The sequence below is a fragment of the Monodelphis domestica genome, chromosome 2, assembly GCF_027887165.1.
Source record: "Monodelphis domestica isolate mMonDom1 chromosome 2, mMonDom1.pri, whole genome shotgun sequence".
Classification (NCBI taxonomy): Eukaryota; Metazoa; Chordata; class Mammalia; order Didelphimorphia; family Didelphidae; genus Monodelphis; species Monodelphis domestica.
This window is the reverse complement of record NC_077228.1, coordinates 334,849,022-334,866,187: the sequence shown is the minus strand read 5'-3', so window position 1 is coordinate 334,866,187 and position 17,166 is coordinate 334,849,022.

Here is a 17,166-nt window from a genome sequence, read left to right as displayed (position 1 = left end):
CTCTCTTCTTTGAGTCAGCCTAAGTATACCATTGATATTGCCAAAAAATGTAACAAATTTTTTTAAGAAAAATCAAAATAACTCACTAGTTTTTTCTGGATGTGTAACACTAGTTTTAAATCAGTATAGATAGAACATCTATTAGGAATGTGCTAAATACATATTTTTTTCATTTCTTTTCTTTTTTGCTAACTATATTTCAATAGTCTCAATGCAATCTTATCTTTTGCCATAAGAAACAACATAGTTGAGACATTAAGAGAAACATGGGAAGATCCACATTAAAATATAGAATGAAATAAATAGAATCCAGAAAATGATTTTCATATTGCCAACAAAAATAAAATTTAAAACAGTAAATAATGAAGCCAAATTACATGTAACTGTTATAGACAAGGGTGGAACTGGAAAAGAGATGAGCAAAGGCATTGCCTTTGTTTTGTTGAAGAGGTGGCAGAGTATGGATATAATTTCAGTGTTGGCTTAATTGGTTTTCTATGTTACAAATGAGGACTGAGGAGAGAAGGGAAATGACTGACATAAAAACAAAATGCTGTATCTTTTTTTCCATTGACAAAAACCAAAACAAAAGACTTTACATCTATTTCAAAGTACCAGAGCTTCAGAAAAATCAGCTACATCTTCTTATGACCATTAATTCTGAGACCTAGGTCCCTGGGCTTTGTTGCAAAACAAAACAAAATAATATTCTACACTATTCATAGAGAGGGAATAAAGTATAATTAACTGTTTTGGAAGAATATATTTCCTAATTTTAAAAATGTCCTTTGGTAGAAGCAAAATATTCAATAGGTAAAATAATTATTCTAAAGTTTATTTTAAATTCCCTGAACTACTTTTATTCTCCCAAGGTAATTATACAAAGAACTAAGGACTAAAACCACAAAATTCAATGTGATTTCTGAGTCATCATGGGAGATTGGTGTTAGAGTCTGAGAACCAAAAAAATAGGGATCCAACACCTAATATTTTCATGTTAAAAACCTTGACTAGAAATTTGTGTGAATGTTAATTAAGAGAATGTGATTTCAAAAAATAAATTATCTAAATATACATTCTTTTTTTAAACACAAAGACAGTTTTGATCAGTAATTTTAATAAATTTACTACCCCAAAGTAAGTATAAGCTAGAAGCATTCTGATCTGAGATGAATTAAAGCCTAGTCAACAAACATTTTATAAATCTTAACTATGCTCCAGGGACTGGGCTAGCTAATTAAAGGAATTTATCTGCATATTTGGAATATGTCATCAGGTAAGGTATTTCATAAGAAATTGTTCTTTTGCCTCAACAATAAAGACAAGATGTGGTGAGAACACCTTCCATCTCCACTCAAAAAAGTTAACAATTTTAAAGAATATGCAGATCAAAAACTCAAAAAATGTAAACATTGTGTATATAAGTGTGTGTGTATGTGTGTGGGATATATATATATATATATATATATACATATATGTGTATGTATCTCATTTATCAAAACTTAAATAGAAAAAAGCACAGAAGAAATGCCTTAAAATACTTTAGTCACTACCAGATTTAATTTTTCCATATTCCCTTAATTTGAACATTCTTTAAAGTGTACACAATGTATTCATTTTGATCTTGTTTTGGTAAATAGTGTGGATCATTGGGTTCATCAAATACTAGATAACTACAGTCTTTTACTACTACTGGTATGTGTGTGCTCCTGTGTATATTTATCTATGCATATATACTAGAAGAATGATTTTAATCGGTAAAGAACTGGTGCGATATAACATCGACATTGCAGCCCTAAGCGAAACACGCTTCCCCGAAGAGGGATCACTCAGGGAACCCACCACTGGATACACCTTCTTCTGGAAAGGTAGAGCCACAAGTGAAGACAGAATCCATGGTGTTGGCCTGGCTATCAAGACCAGTTTGCTCAAAGAGCTGCCAGACTTGCCTGTGAGTATCAGTGAGAGGCTCATGAAGATCCGTTTGCCTCTCAGCAAAGACCAGTATGCCACAATCATTAGCGCATATGCCCCAACACTGACCAGCACAGAGGAGACTATCAAGCAGTTCTACTCTGACCTGAGCGCCATCTTGCACTCAGTGCCCACCAATGACAAGCTGATACTACTGGAAGACTTCAATGCCCGCATTGGCCAGGACCATGAAAGATGGAAAGGAGTGCTTGGCAAACACAGCATGGGCAAAATGAACAACAACGGACTACTGCTACTTAGCAAATGCTCAGAGTTCGAACTCACCATCACAAACAATGTGCTCAAAATGGCGAACAAATACAAAACAACGTGGATTAATCCACGATCAAAACAGTGGCATCTCATTGACTATATCATTGTAAGCCAGCAAGACATCCAGGACGCACAGATCACCAGAGCCATAAGAGGAGCTGAATGCTGAACAGACCACCTATTGGTTAGAGCGACTCTTCAAATGCGCATTGTGCTTCGCCATCCAAAACGTACCCAGACAGTTCGTGCATCTTGCAATGTGAGTAGTCTCAGAGATCCATTCTATCTGCAAACATTCCAGTCCTGTCTGGATGACAAACTGTCTGCCAAGGGACCACTCACTGGAAGCCCAACCATGAAATGGAACCAGTTCAGAGATGTGGTGACAGAAACATCAAAGGCAGTCCTAGGCCCCAAACAATGCAACCACTAGGACTGGTTCGAGGAGAACAACACTGCTATTGAAGACCTATTGAACAAAAAGAACAAAGCCTTTATGGAATGGCAAAATAACCCAAACTCTGCTCCTAAAAAGGACAGATTCAAGTCTCTCCAAGCCACGGCGCAGTGAGAGATCAGGAAAATGCAAGACCGATGGTGGGAAAAAATGGCAGAAAAAATCCAGTGCTTTGCTGACATGAAAAACTATAAACAATTTTTTAGTGCCCTCAAGACTGCCTATGGGCCATTAAAATCTGCCACCTCCCCCTTACTATCCTCTCAAAAAAAGGCAAAAAAGGCATCAGCAACAGGTGAAAAGAACACTTCAGTCAGCTCTTCAATCTACCCTCCTCAGTCGACCAAAGGGCCCTTGACCAGGTCCCCCGAAACTGCATCATCAAGCAACTTGACATCCCTCCTTCATTAGAAGAAGTCCCAAAAGCCATTAAACAAATGAGTGCAGGCAAGGCACCCAGTAAAGATGGGATCCCAGGCCTTAAATGGAAAGGCTCTTCAGGCATTCCATATAGTGCTGACCAGCATATGGGAAGAGGAAGACATGCCCTCAGAACTCTATTGTAGTCCTATACAAGAACAAAGGCACACGAGCAGCCTGTGACAATTACAGAGACATCTCACTACTCTCCACTGCTGGAAAGATCCTTGCTCGTGTTATACTCAACAGACTCCTGTCATCTGTTTCAGAGCAGAACCTGCCTGAATCACAATGTGGCTTCCAACCAGATCATAGCACCATCAACATGGTCTTCATGGTGAGGCAAATGCAGGAAAAATGCCTTGAGCAGAATCTGAGCCTCTACATTGTCTTCATAGACGTGACAAAGCCATTCGATACAGTGAACAGGGAAGCATTGTGAGTGATCCTCAGCAAGCTCGGTAGCCCAGCAAAATTCGTCAAACTGATCCAGCTCTTTCATGTCGACATGACAGGGGAAGTCCTATGTGGTGGAGAGACTTCTGATCGCTTCAATATCTCCAGTGATGTGAAGCAAGGCTGTGTCCTCGCTCCGGTACTATTCAACCAATACTTCACCCAAGTATTACGACATGCGATGATGGATCTAGACCTGGGCGTCTACATCAAATACAGACTGGATGGCTCACTATTCAACCTTTGCCACCTGACTGCAAAAACAAAGACAACAGAGAGACTCATCCTGGAAGCTCTCTTCGCAGATGACTGTGGTCTCATGGCCCACCAAGAAAATCATCTCCAAACCATTCTGGACAGGTTCTCTACCACAACAAAACTGTTTGGCCTGACCATCAGCCTCAGCAAAACAGAGGTGCTGTTCCAACCTGCACCAGGGAGGCCAACAAACCAGCCGTGCATTACAATCGACGGCACACAGCTTTCTAACATCAACACTTTCAAGTACCTGGGCAGCACCATCGCCAACGACGGGTCCCTAGACCATGAGATCAATGCCAGGATCCAAAAGGCCAGCCAGGCACTCAGGTGGCTGAGCTCTAAAGTCCTCCAACAAAGCAGTGTAAGCACTGCAACGAAGCTCAAAGTGTACAACACAGTGGTCCTCAGATTGCTCCTGTAGGGTTGCGAGATATAGACATTGTACGGGAAGCGCATGAAACATCTGGAGCAATTCCACCAATTATCTCTCCGGTCAATCATGAGGATCCAATTGCAGGATCAAATCGCCAACCAGGAAGTCTTTGACAGAGCCAACTCCCGGTCCTCAAAACCCAGCTACGATGGTCTGGACACGTCATCTGCATGGACCCACAGTGAATACCAAGACAGGTATTCTATGGTGAACTCTCAGCTGGACTCAGGAAACAAGGCCGACCAAAGAAAAGATACAAGGATCAGCTAAAGTCAAACTTGAAGTGGGCTGGCATTATACCAAAGCAACTAGAACTTGCTGCCTCTGACAGAAGCAGCTGGTGAACCCACATTAACCATGCTGCCACCACCTTTGAAGATAAACGACTCGACATCTTGCCGATGCGCGTGAACTCCGACACCAGGCCACAACCGCACCTCCCATAACAACTGGCGTTCCATGCTCCATGTGCCACAAACTTTGCGCCTCAGTCTTTGGACTTCAAAGCCACATGAGGGTACATCAATAGATGATAATGCACAAAGACAATAGTCATTCTCGGCTTCCAAGAGATTACTACTACTACTATATACTAGCTCAAAACATGCTAAGGAATATGAAGATGGCTTAAATTCTGAAAACCACAAAGACAAATTGAGTTTGATCAGAGTCATTACAACTACAGAATTACAACCCTGAGGAAGAAATGGGTGTCTGTAATGATCTCCACTATATTTATAATATACAAACCTTAAGTAACATCCGGAGAGAGTGAAAGTATTTTGATGGCTCATTTGGTCCTGTTGCAACTAGGCTCCTCAGAAAAGGCAGATGTCTTGAATGGAACTGATTGAGGAAAAGTTTACCTCTTGAAGAGAAAGAGGTTGACTGATCATTTGAATTGTTGATTCAGTTGTTTAATTTAATTCTGTTCAATAAACATGTATTGAGCTTTCCTGAAATCCCTCCACCAGAAGCATAAAAAAGTGCCTAAAAATTATAACACTGGGTAGATAGTAGATTGAGCCAGGCCTAGACATTGAAGGTACTTGGGTTCAAATTTGGCTTCAGATGCTTCCTGTGTGACCCTAGGTGAGTCACTTAACCACTGGCTAGCCTTTGCTATTCTTCTGCCTTGGGACCAAAACACAGTATTGATTTTAAGACAGAAGGTAAGGGTTTACAAATAATAATTCTAATTATACCTCTAATATAGAGGCCCTGAATAATTCATTACCACAGTTTCTGCTAGAGCTACTGAGCTCGTTTGTTCCTAGTATTTAGTTTTTTACTTCTGAATCACACCTTTTAGAGGTTTTGGTACTGACCTTTGATATCATTATTATATAGAATTCCTGCTGAATGAGCCACAGATCAATATCTCTTCAAGTTTATGGTCTAAGGAAGTTGTTTGGGATGTGGATGAGTTAGAATATTTCCCAGTGTCACATTGCTAGTATGTGAAAAAAGGTTGCACTTAGGCACAGATATTCTGAATTTTGAGCATGTCCCTTTCTTTACTTTCTATACCATAGCTATCTCTTACTTCATATGATACTTATCATAGTTAATTTTACTTTATAGTAATCATGGTATCAATCATATCCCACCTGCATACTGCAAACTCTATGAGAGTAGGGATTTGATCTTAGATAAATTTGTATACCACCACAGATATAACTCATGTCTAATACAATAAAAGATTCTAAGGTGGGATCCATTAACTTACTTAGATGGAAATATGGATAGACAGATTAAAGGTGGAGAGATAGGCAAACAGACAAATTAGATAGATAGATAGATAAATAGATAGATAGATAGATAGATAGATAGATAGATAGATAGATAGATAGATAGATGGATAGATGGATGGATGGATGGATGGATGGATGGATGGATGAATGGATGGAGTTTTCAGAACTTTCTAGATAATTCTATTCTCTATCAGCAACTCTGCATTGTTTTGACTCCATAAAATAGCAGGCCCTAATTACTGGAACTCCCTGAGTACCTATCTCTGTAGTCTTCAACTTCCTTTCTGCATGTTGTTTTCTCCATTAGAGTAAAAGTTCCTTAGGAGCAAGGACTATCTTTTTTGTTGTTTCCTGGGTGCTTAGAGCAATGCCTGGTACAAAATAGGGAATTAATAAATCTTTATTAAATTGAAAGATGGATATATAATTATTTAAATATACTTGGTTTTCTTTGAATTCTGAGACATTTTATTTTATGAATTTAAAAACTTTTTTATAAATAGCCCATAGGTTTCAGCAGGTGACCAGAGGTCCATGACAAAAAAAAAGAACCTTAAACTGCACACAGTAGGAAGTTAAGAGATATTTGACAAATGAAATAGATTTCATGGTTTCTATTCTTCAAGGATCCACCCTTTCCTCAATGTAAAATGGGGAGGGGGAATATTTATACTTGCTATCTCACAAGATAGCTATAAGAAGAAAATCAACCAATACATGAGAAAAGCCCCTTAAACCATGAAGCCTTCTATAAATGAACATGTACAATGATTGTTTAGAAAAATAGGCATTTGTGAGAGCAATGAGCTTATTGCACTACCTTGCCAACACATTTTCCAAGGGAAAGGTGAGGTGACTAGAAATCCATTGTGTCTGTCCATGTGCAATAAACCCATTCTTGGCACACCTGATGTCACTCAGAGCATTGGTACCCTCCTAGAAGAAATTGTCTGAATACTACCTTTTCTCCAGGTCTCAGATACCTAAATGTCAAGTGTCTGCCTGGTCCACTCTTAAAATTCATGGCCTACAATGTGGCAGATACCCTTTAGGGAATGTCCCTTTACCTAAAAAGTAAAAGGGCAAGGTAGTCCTTTTTGTCCTTCCTTAAGAGTAAGAGAAGTCAAGACTGTCCTTTTCTTTCTCCCTCTCACCTCCAGCACTCTGACATCTCCTTCTCTGCTCCCTACCTTGATGGAATCACTCATAGTTCAGAACTGCTGAGTCAGGGTTTGAGACCTGTATTGTCCCTTGCTGTAGAGAAATTAGGCATTCCTTGGTATAATGAAGGGTGTGTGTCTGAGCATAAAAGACCAGCAGTCATCAGGAAAATTAAGGCCCATTACTCTTCAGGGTAGTAAGGACTGAGCAAGAACTTCTTGATTAGATTGTCACAGTAGTCCCTTGATGTATGTGGGGAGAAAGAGTAGAAGCAAGAAATGGGCAGGAAGGGATGAGGTAGGCCTTATCTCCATTGTTAATTCTTCTCCCCTCTTTTCATGCCTGCCTTCAAGCAATTGTCTAGGATAGAAAGAGTGAGATCTGGTTTGGTAGTGTGGGAGTGGAGTGGTAAGTAGATAACAGAATAACTCTGGTTGGAGTAGTAATGGCAGAGGGCCAATAGGTCACCTCTATTCTATTTTTTTTAAGTTAATGTTTCCTTTGGACCTTCAGAAAAATAGACTGAACTGGCAAAGCATGGGAGCAAACATCCTGGCTAGAGTGGAGATCTGTGGTGCCATCAGTTTCTTAACCTGCCCTTTCTTATTTCCCCTAGTTATTCCTAGAGCCCTTCTTCCCACCCTCCTGGGTCCTAATGGGTTTGATGCATCTGCCAACAGAAGATGTATTTCTTATAACCATAGTGATTCACACATGACAGATGAAAGTCAATACCTGGTGAAAAGGGAAAAGAGGGGTACAAAGTGCCAAAGGGAGAAGTCTGAGAATAAAAGCAGGACCAGATACCCTCCTCTCTTTGTAAGTAGTATTTTTATACTTTAGTCTTCTCTTGGTCACAGGTATTATATATGGGATAATTAAGGAATCCCAATTAACCCAATAATGGTTGGGAGGATTGGAAGAAGGGTGTATATGAAATAATTATCTAAAGAAATTATATATATATATATATATATATGTATATTTACTTTTATATATTACATATGTTTTTGAGCTGTATTTTAGTATGGCTTTATACACATATACATACATATGCATATATCACACATGTATGTATATACATTTATCATGTGGAAATGTTTTTAGAGTAACATTTCCTTCACCTATAATCTGTTATTTATTATAATATATAAATATTTTTATATATCTAATATAATTCTATATTTCTAAATATATCAGGAAATATACAAAATATATGTGTTATTATAATGTGCTTTATATTTCTTATATGATGTATTATATGTAAATATATATATAATGTACTCTGATTATAAAAGATTCATTTTATGGAATTTATTAATGGTTTATTCAATTTCTTTTTCTGAGATGGGGTTATTTAAATATTCTATTTCTTCTGTTAATTTGGGGAATTTTTATGTTTTAACTATTCATCTATATCTCTTAAATAAAGTTAAATGTTAATGAATATTAATCTTCATTGAGAAATTTCAAGAATTTGGCCTTTTTTCTATGTAGATTCCTTTCTGATATTTTCTCTGCAGTCTTTTAAAACTATCCTATATCCAATTAAACTGATGTGAAGGAATGAACAAACCTTTACATATATATGTATATACATATATATATGTATATATATATATAATTTTTTATCCATATATGCCAGTGTGGTGGTAGTATGTATATGTCAGTAGATGAGCATATGCTGAACATGCCAAATTAAAAATAGCAGCTTCTTTGTGGAGTAAATCCCCCACAACTTCAAGACAGCAGTGTGTAACATCCTACCCCAGTGTCTCAAGAGGGCGGCTACCTTTGCTAATGACAGAATTGTCATCCAGAACTCTTCAATTACATTTTTAAGCAATTCACATCCATGTTTATCTTTAAGGTCTTCTTGCACTAGTACATGAGTGAGAGTATGGATAATATGCAGTTCACTGAGGCTGAAGGTTATATGAATGACCTGGTCTCAGAGTACCAGCAGAAGAAGTAGTGAAAAAGGAAGATGAGGAGGAAGAAGTGAACTAGAGTGCTTCCCACTGGATCTACTAAAACACAGATCCCACATTTTCTTGCATAATTCTGACCCTACATCTACCTGATTCTTGTCTGAAACTACTTCCCCTGGATTCTGCCTTGACCTGTATTCCCTCAGCTTTTCTTCTCCTCACATAACTTCACATAGTCATCCAGCCCCATTTTCCCCAAATTCTTTGACCCCACCATTTTCTCCTTCTAAATTTGTTCATACTATCTCCCTGTCTTCAAACCCACCTAAATACTACCCAGATTTTCTGATCCCAGCAAACTTTTTTTCTCCAATTTCTGATTTTCCTCTAACTTCTCTAACATTATATCTCCTTTGGCTAATCTAATTCCTGCCAAACCATCCTTGGTTTTCCCATTCTCTCTCTGAAACTATTTATAAAAAATAAGATTAGAGAGAGGTATTTAGGCCTAGAAGAAACTTTAGATATTACAAGCCCCTTTTTATAAAAATGGGGTTTGAGTTATATACATAGATTGAATATAAAAATGTTAATAATTATTATCATATACACTAACTCCAACAAATATACGCTATACATATTAAATATAGATATATAAAATATATTATACAATTGTAATAATTAAAATAATTTTATTAAACTAAAATAATATATAAAATTTAATTAATTAGTAAATTATTAAACACAACTCCCATAAGGTCCAATGGCATCTTTACCAAGAAAAATAATTTTTAAGGCTATTTATACATTTCAAAAGACTGTTCAAATTATTTTTTTACCCAAAGTGTTAATGCACTGTATTAATATGTCAACAGTTGACAATATGGAATGAAAAAATAAATGGTATAAAGGTAATATTTATCTATACAATATGAACAGAGATATCAAATAAAAATGTGATACCAATGACCAAAAAGCAAACTGGAGGGGGAAAACAGGCAATGTGGATGCATGAAGGGATATTGAAAGGGATGGAGGGTTGTCACTGAGAATCCCAGCAGTATGGAAACTAAGATTGGAGAGATTGTCTGACAATGAATGGGGTGGCCACATTGTAAAGGGGCTATAGTCTAGATGCATTAAGAAAGCTAATGGAGGCAAGGAGTAAAGTCTATAAGAATATCGAATGATAAATCAGTTTTCCCAATCCATCCTGCCAATGGCTCTGTCAAATTTTCATTATTTGGGTCCAATAGAAATCCCAAATCTTAAAGAATAGTTAGGTTCTCTAATCCCAGTTGTCATATGGTCATAGTAACTATCCATCTTCTCTTCTTAATCAGTAAGCTCTAGCAGGAGGCAGGATGTGAGTAAAATGGGCCTTCCCTGCAAGGTATCTTCGTGTTTTAGAATGAGGGAAAAAAAGTCATTATCATCCTACACCTAGTCCTCTTCATGCAACTGGGTGCCAGACACCTGAACTATAGAACCTTCATGGGTATATACTGCATGTATATTTATTGTTACTATATATGTTTATTATAACCCCCTTACCTTTGAATATTAGTAGATGAATTCTGATGTACAGCTATCTATCTCTGTATCCCATTTTCCTACTTTGGGATCTCTCTAAACATCTCTCTAAACTCTAAATTAGTCAATAGTTAGATCAGTAGAACAAAGACTCTAGAAAATCACCTTGGGGAGGGGATACATATGAGATCATGCTGGCCTCTTCCTTAATCCAGGAAAACAAAGTCCTGAAGAATTTCATCTGCTTGCCTCCTTTCTCTCATGTTTCCTACTCTGCCTCAGCACACTTCATATTAGGAAATCATATAAAAAATAAATACAATAAAAAGTTTCTTATTATTTCTTATTATGATAAAAGCCTTTCTTTTCAACTTAGATTTTGGTGGAGAATTACAGGAATCAGCAAAGATTGGAATTCCATCTCTAAGTGACTGAACATTTAAATTACAATGACTACCTCTTAGAAGCAATGAATTTAAGGGCCATGTAGGCAGAAGGGACACATGAATAAAGTGGAAATAAATAGGGATAGTTATTTTGAGTTCCATAGTTAGAGATTCCTGAATGTCCTTATCTAGGTGAGTTCCCACCAATACTAGAAGTTCATTCATATACCCAAACCATTCAAATTCTAGCCAACTTGGTTAAAAGTGGTTACACATCTAAATGTGTAGTTCTTTAAATCTGTCTGTATTTGAGTGTGTTTTTATCTTGTCACATTTCTTATCTTTCTCTCCAAGTCATGCTTGCTCAGAAAATTCTCCTTCATTCTGCCATTTTTCACTAATACGGGAACAAGGTAAGAAGTCAGCTCATTGGGCAGTCTAGCCCTTCCAATTTGACTATAATGAGGTAGTTGGCCAGGGCAAATTTCTTATCATCCAGCATTCCATCATTGCCAATGTCTTCCAGTTTCCAGATCTTGCCCAGCATAGTGTTGAACAGATTGGAACACAGCATGTCCTTTTTAGCATAGGTGCCTCCTACCATTTAGGGGCGGTTGTTAATTTTGACTCCATTATGAAAGTATAAATTGCCAATGAAAACATTGTTTTGTACTTATAGCTCTTCAATATCTTAATATTAAATTTCGAGATTACCAGGTTCAGTAACAGCTGGGCCAAATAGTAATAAAAGTTTTTGTTGTAGATTTATAAAAAATCATATATATATATATATACATATATAACACATTTATAAATAGGTGATAGGTTTTTTAAAATTAAATATATATGTTATATATTCATTTGTAAATTTTCTATACATAAATTTATATGAATTTTAAAGAAAATGGGTAGCTCGGTGGCTCAGTGGATAGAGAGTCAGGCCTGGAGATGACGGGAGATTCACTCAACCAGACAAAGGCAAGAATGATGTTAGCATTTGAGGGACTAGACAATGCTCCTTCATGTTTTAATTCTTGAGGCAGTCATTCCATTTCGGGAAACCAGTTTTTTTTTAATTTTCTCAGTAACTTTCACCCACTATTCCCAGTTCTACACTTTTAGGCTAAATAGGAGTCAATCTTCGTTGGACACACACTGAAATATTTGAAGATGGCTATTTTGACTTTCTTGAGCCTTCTCTTTTTGAAGATAGATATTCCTGTTACTTTAAGTTGATATTCAACTTAAAGGCTCAAAGGTTTTAAGCTACCATTCTGGTAGCTAATGAACACTTTTTTATGGAACTTATTAATGCTAAGCTAATTTCCAACATGATGTAATTGAGATATACTGCTTCCTTGAATCTACTTAAGCTAATGAATTTCCTTCAAAAACCTTCATCTTCAACATTATCTTCAATTTTCTCACAAAACATCAAATCTTATGTTTTAGGAGCCCATGACAAGACATCATTGTGTCATCTCCTTTGGGTCTCCTACTGGGCTTTCTGTAATGGTCAGAAAGCTTAGAGCAATGGTTCTCAACCTTTCTAATGCCATGACTCCGCAATACAGTTCCTCATGTGGCAGTGACCCCAAACCAAAAAATTATTTTGGTGGCTACTTCAAAACTGTAATTTTGCTACAGTTATGATTTGGAATGTAAATAGCTGATATGCATTATGTATTCTCATTGCTACAAATTGAGAGGTTGAGAACCGCTGGCTTAGAGTGTCTGATCCTCAGTAATGAGTCAGTTGCATGTTCTTTATGCTTGTTTAGTAAGATAACAGGCTACACTGAAGGACAACCTGACTCCCATTTGGGAGATGGCTTTGGTGAGGCAATATTCAGATATTAGTTTCTGATTAACCACAGCTGTTATACTTCTAGTATGAGAATTTGTCACCTTGCTTCATGATCTTCACTTGGCAACTGTATATTGCAGTCCAGTGATTCAAGCATTACCCTGAGGCGTGGTTTAGTCTTGTTCATAGTAAAAAAATATCTGAGAGAAATTTCTCTAAAGTCTCTTATCTCTCTCAAATCTCTGGTAAAATTAATGCATTATAACCGGAGATGGCCTATTCCACTTGTGGGTGATGCCAAATATAGGGAAAGATTTTTTGGTTTGTTTTTTTCCCCTTGAATCAAGACTAAATTCACCTACTTGCAGGTTTTTGTTTGTTTGTTGTGTTTTTGTTTTGTTTTCTTTTTTTGGCAGGTTTGGGGTTTTTTGGAAGCCTCATTGGTAACATTTTTATTACAATTTCCTCCTGACAGAGCTCCCTGCAAAAGATATTCAAAGACTGAAGAGATTTATGCAGTTCCTGTTTCTTGGATATTCTAATTGTCTCTGGAATTTCTTTATGGAGGTGGGTCTCTTCCAATTCCTTCATTGCCCTGGGTGGTGAATAATTAGCAATCCACAGCCTAGCAGTCTTCAGATTATTGGATCCTTTATGGTGCCAAGTTTATTGATACTCTTTTTTGCATTTTTTAATTTTTCATCATCCTTTTTGGTCTTTGTCAAGGCATCTCTGCCAGTCAAAGAGAGAACATTTCTCAATCTCTCCCTCCTTTCAGGGATTTTAGCCAGATCTAAAGGGTTCTACAAAGGATGGAGGGGTAAGGTTCAGAGCATTCTTGATAAGGTAGTCAGTAGAGAAGGAGAACTTGCAAGGCATGCTGGGATGTGTAATCCCTTCAGTAGAGTAGAACTGGCTGGCAGTGGCAGAAATCTGAGAAATCAATTTTACTCCTAGAACTTCAAGTTGGAGTCTGACAAGTATGGACACATGTGTACATGATCATGCACTAGTTCACATGGCGAAAAAAAACCTCCTTTTTTCATGAGTCTCTTGGAATTATCCTGTATCCTTGCCTTTTTGATAATAGCTGTCATTCACAGTTGATCATCATGCATGACAGTAATTATTATATACATTGTCCCTGTTCTGCTTGCTTCACTTTGTATCATTTAATATGTCTTTGCAGGATTTTTTATGATCAATTTGTTTGTCATTTCTTAGGGCACATTATTATTCCATTACAATCATGTAGCATAATTCATTCAGCCATTCCCCAAGTAATGGACAGCCCCTTAGTTTCCAAGTATTTGCCACTGCAAAAAGAGCTGCTATAAATATAGTATAGATGGTTTCTTTTCTCCTGTCTTTATCTCTTTGGGATACAGACCTAGTGGTGGTATTTCTGAGTCAAATACTATGTACAATTTTATGGACCTTTGGGCAAGGTTTCAAACTGTTTTCCAGAATGGTTGTATCAGTTTATAGCTTCATCATCAGTGTATTAGTGTCATAATTTTTCTACATCCACTCCAATATTTATCATTTTCCATTTTGGTCATGTTAGTCAGTTTGATGGGTGTGAGGTCATATCTAGACATTTTAATTTTCATTTCTCAATACAAAAATGATTTGGAACCTTTTTCCATGTGATTAAAGATAGTTTTAATTTCTTTATCTAATAATTGCCTTTTCATCTCCTTTGACCACTTGCCATTTGGGAAATGTCTCATATTCTTATAAATTTGTTCTCTATGTAGTTCAGAAATTAAGCCTTTGTCAGGGAGACTTTCTATAAAGATTTTTTCCCAGGTGGTTGTTTGCTTTTTTAAATACTCTAAACTATTTCTATATATTTTTGCTAAATTTTCCAAATTATATTTTTGTTTCTTTTTTAAATTAATCTTGAATGCTTTTGTTATCATACTTACCAAGTGTTCATTGTTTTAAGAGTAGACTCATACAAAACAAAAATCTCAAAATAAATAAACTGATATAAAAGATAGTATACTTTTATCTGTATCTGGCTCCAACAGTTCCTTCTCTGGAGGTGGATAGCATTCCCCATTTTAAGTCCTTAAGAATTATTTTGGAAAACTACATTGATGAGTAGCCAAGTATCATAATACAATATTGCTGTTACTATGTACAGTGTTCTTCCTATTTTGCTTATTTCATTCTATTTCAATTCACATAGATATTCCCAGACTTTTTAAAATCATCCGGCTTATAATTTCTAATACACAATAGTATTACATCACCAACACATGTGATAATTTTTTCAGCCATTCCTCAATTTATGAACATCTCCAATTTCCTAATCTTCACCATCATATAAAGAACTGCTATAAATATTTTTTGTACAAGTAGTCCTTTTCCCCATTTTTATGATCTCTTTAGGACACAGACCTAGTCATAGTGATACTGGATTAAAGGGTATGCTCAATTTTATGGACTTTGGGCAAAGTCCTAAATTACCCTCCATAATGATTGGATCATTTCACAACTCCACCAACAAGGCTGTTTGCTTTTAATTTTTGTTTTGTTGCTTTTGTTTGCACAGAAACTTTTAAATTTAATTTAGTCAAAGTTATCTATGTCAGGTCTAATAATGTTCTCTATGTCTCATTTTTTACCTAAATACTTCTCTTATTAATAGGTATGACAGCTAAACAATTCCATGCTCCCCTAAATTGTTTATGGTATCAACATTATATTCTAAATCATTTATCAATTTTGACTTTACCTTGATATATAACATGAGATGTTAGTCTATGTCTAATTTTTTTATATGGTTTTCATGTTTTTCCAGTAGTTTTTTGTAAAATAGGGAGTTCTTCTTCCAAAAGTTTGGGTCTTTAAGTTTGAAAAACACTAGATTATTCTTGTCATTTACCATTACATGTTGAGTGCTTGATATATTCCATTGATCCTCCACTATATTTCTTAATCAGTACCAGATTGTTTAGATAGTTCACACTTTGATATAGTTTCAGATCCAGTATCGCTAATTCCCTTTCCTTCATATTTTTTTCATAAAACCCCTTGATATTTAGGGGAATAATTAGGAAAGACTGTCATTTTTATTATATTGTTTTACTTTTCCTTTGACCAATTAATGTTTTTTTCAAATTTTAAGAAATGACATTATTTGTGTGAAAAGTCTTTTATAGTTGTGATTATATATTTCCTGACTTTGTCTTGATGAATACATTTCAAATATTTTATATTTTCTACAATTTTAAATGGGATTTCTCTTTATACCTCTTGCTGTCGGACTTTATAGGTAATATAAAGAAATGTTGATAATTTATATGGATTTATCTTTTATCCTACAACTTTGCTAAATTTTCTAATTATTTAGATGGGTTTTTGGTTGATTCTCTAGGATTTCCAAGGTATACCATCATATCATCTGTAAAAGAATGATAACTATTTTTTCACTGCCTATTCTAAATCCTTTACCTTCTTCTCATCTTATTGATGTGGCTAAAAATTCTAGTACAATCTTAAGTAGTAGTGGTGATAATGGGAACCATTGTTTCACTCTTTTTTAAAGTTATTTTTTTAATTTAATAATTAATCTGGAATTTTTCCATGGTTACATGAATCATGTTTTTCTTCTAACTTCCTCCCATCGTCCCTCCATAGCCAATGAGCAATTCCACTGGGTTTTACATGTGTCATTGATCAAGATCTATTTCCATGTTATTAATATTTGCACTAGGATGATAAATTAGGATCTACAACCCTAATCATATCCCCATAGAACCATGTGATCAAGCAGTTGTTTTTATTTTATGTTTCTACAGCTAGAGTTTCTAGTACAATGTTAAAGAATAGAGGTGATAATGGGCATCCTTGTTTCACTCCTGATCTTATTGGGAAGGCTTCTAATTTATCCACATTGCAGATGATGTTTGCTGATGGTTTTAGATATATGCTGTTTATTATTTTTAGAAAAGGCCCATCTATTCCTATGCTTTCTAGTGTTTTCAATAGGAATGAGTGCTGTATTTTGTAAAATGCTTTTTCTGCATCTATTGAGATAATCATGTGATTTTTATTGGTTTCCTTGTTGATATGGTCAATTATGAGGAAGGTTTTCCTAATATTGAACCACCCTTGCATTTGTGGTATAAATCCCACCTGCTCATAATGAATAACCCTTGTGATCATTTGCTGGAATCTTTTTTCTAGTTTTCTATTTAAGATTTTTGCATCTATGTTCATTAAAGAGATTAGTTTGTAGTTTTCTTTCTCAGTTTTGATCTGTCTGACTTTGGAATCAGTACCACATTTGTATCATAAAAGGAATTT